We start from the raw sequence: 2,500 nt of genomic DNA, 5'->3' as shown, positions 1-2,500 counted from the left end.
TTGTTGACCGCTGCCAAAGTTTCATTCGAATTGGGCATTTTGGAGCCGTTTCATACTCTTTAAACGACGCGAAATCAAAGAGAAGTTTCATGAGCAGTAGAAGTAGTAATGCTACGGTTCACTTTCCCTACATTAGTAAGTAATTTATTTTGTTTACCGGCAAACATTAGCCAACCACTTACCTGCTGGTGGGGTGTCACTGAATGACACGCGCTGTGGCAGAGGCAAGCCGGAGAAAAGTGCTCGTTGAATTAATTGGTAGAATGTTGAACTTTTTGAAAAATCAGGCAACCACTAAATTAATCCCAGAATCATGCCCACACCACAAAATCATTATTCATTACAAAACTAGGGGAAGGAGGGATGTGGGCGGGGATGCTGCCGGCCTGGCGGCTGGCCCTAGTACACACGGGAACAACAGGGAAGGGAATAAGTTAGCAGGTAAAGCGGAAGCGAAAGCGAAAGCGAAAGCGAAAGCGAAAGTAGTTGCAAATGGCACAGAAGAACAAAATACTGAATAGATATAAAACGAGATCGAGAAGAAAAAGGGAAACCACTGGCGGCGCCAGCAGCGTTGCCATTTGATAAGATGCTCAGGAAGTGTCAAAGGAAGGAAGATGGTTTCTAGTTATTCATTTGTCTTTCTCAACCCCCTAAGTCCCGGTCCGAAATTGGTGTTCTTTTTTTATCGTTGAAGTTGAAGTTGAATTAAAGATGAGAAGGATTGGATTCATTAATACACACATACACACATAGTAACTTCGTTGTGTGACTGCCAGTTGTTGCACCAGATTTCATCGCTTTTGTTAGATTGGGTGGGCTTATTTTTGTTAAGCTCGACCGACGTTGGCTCGAAAGGTGGTGGTGGATGTAGACTGAATCGAGGGAAGAGGAATGAAAGGACTGATAAGAGGAGAAGGGTAGGATGATGCACGAGCACGTTGCAGATTCGTTCCGGTCGATGCGCTCGGTGGGGCTAGAGTTGCTAATATCTCCAATCGGGTTCGGTAAACGGCTGATCTGCCTGCCCTAGGCGCTCCGCCCTATCGGAAAGCTTTAAAAGCAAAGCAGGCGGAGATGAACCACGTTTGCCTCCATCTAACGCCTTTCTACGATTTTCGTATGAATTACCTTGGTAAATACTTTATTCTTAAATGAAATATAGGATCCGCTACAAAACTAGTAAACAAGAGGTTTCCCCCATCCAAGCCAAGCGCCACAGGACCACGGAAAAAAACGGGAAGAAGATAAGGGGGGAAGGCGGATGCAGCAGTGATGATGGTGTTGTAGTAGCCATTGGATGGTGTTGTTGTTTTCGCCGTCAGGAGTCCAGAACACGATGGATGAATTTTATGGAAATGAAAATCAATGAAGCATAAAACGCTGTAGTTTGGTAGTTGATTTGTTTGTATCTCTGTCTGTGCGTGTGTGTGTGTGTGTGTGTGTGATTGTATGTATGTGAGGCCCAGGGGATCGTTGAACTTCAACGATAGAGAAGGAGATCCTTTTTTTAGTGTCTCGTCGCGAATAATACTTCGTAAAAATATATATATACACACAAACCGCAATCACTACCACCAGCCCCAAATCCCACTCCAGTTTCACTCACGATTTCTCGCCCGATGAAAAAATCCTTCGGCGATGATGTGTGCTCGTGGTGGTGTGGTGGGAGATCGATGGATTATAAAATCAGGTACCGATTCCAACGATTTCCTATGCTCGGCGGATTCCGATGGTGATTATCCTCCTACAGCAGACCGTTAAGATGCCCCCGCTCCTGCACCCTTTCCTTCAGTTATGTCCCGCAATTCAATCCGACGTTTATGGACGTTATGTTGCGATCTTCCAGAGAGAGAGAAAGTACAGGAACAGGCCAGGCAGGCGAGCATTGCGGTATGCAACGAATGTTGATATGGATTACTCAATTTATTCACTCACAGAAGAAATCAAATATTCTTATCTGTTTAGTAGATACAACGCACAGAAGAAAATGAAAAACAACATGTAGAAATTTATTAAACAAAATATTTAGAAGGAAGAGAGCGGGTCGTAAACCAAATTGCCCATCCACAAATCTGCCGGTATCTTCTGGGTGGTTTGGTTACGTGAGTAACTAACCGAATGTTACAACTACGAGCGATCCGCTTCGAACGGGTACGATAGCCGAGTGTTTCGATCATCGCGGTTGGTTAATACTTGTGGTGGTACCCTACATGCGATTACGGTAACGATCCCGAGGCGGAGGAATGAATGTTTTAAGTAAAAAACAGAATCGTATTCAAATAATAAAACAAACCTTTTAGTAAAATAATTGAACATTCTATTGGTGTCTATTAAACGAAAACAAAGTGTCACCGTAACACAACGAACGCCTGTAAGTAGCTATCGTTTCTTAATTAATTTTATTTGAATTGCCTATTAGCAACATAACAACAGAGGAGTCTTGATCAATCAACCGATTTTCAAAGTTAAACTTGGTGGTTTCGGCGTTCGTTTTAGC

The 2,500-nt window shown here is 43.4% G+C and overlaps 2 protein-coding genes across 7 annotated transcripts in view; one reads left to right on the top strand and one right to left on the bottom strand.

Annotated features, from left to right (window-relative positions):
- LOC126570330 (acyl-CoA Delta-9 desaturase-like) overlaps positions 1-616 on the top strand; it is a 12,773-nt gene extending 12,157 nt beyond the window's left edge. For all 5 annotated transcript variants that reach the window (XM_050228016.1, XM_050228015.1, XM_050228019.1 and 2 more), the window contains exon 5: positions 1-616. This exon is cut by the window's left edge and continues 1,188 nt beyond it. The gene's annotated coding sequence lies outside the window, so the exon portion shown is untranslated.
- A 61-nt stretch (positions 617-677) lies between these two features.
- Positions 678-2,500, bottom strand: part of LOC126570331 (uncharacterized) — a 2,959-nt gene continuing 1,136 nt past the window's right edge. For both annotated transcript variants that reach the window (XM_050228021.1, XM_050228020.1), the window contains exon 2: positions 678-2,500. This exon is cut by the window's right edge and continues 950 nt beyond it. The gene's annotated coding sequence lies outside the window, so the exon portion shown is untranslated.

This window comes from Anopheles aquasalis, chromosome 2 (assembly GCF_943734665.1).
Source record: "Anopheles aquasalis chromosome 2, idAnoAquaMG_Q_19, whole genome shotgun sequence".
NCBI lineage: Eukaryota > Metazoa > Arthropoda > Insecta > Diptera > Culicidae > Anopheles > Anopheles aquasalis.
The sequence above is the reverse complement of the archived record's forward strand: the minus strand, read 5'-3'. Positions and strand labels throughout refer to the sequence as shown.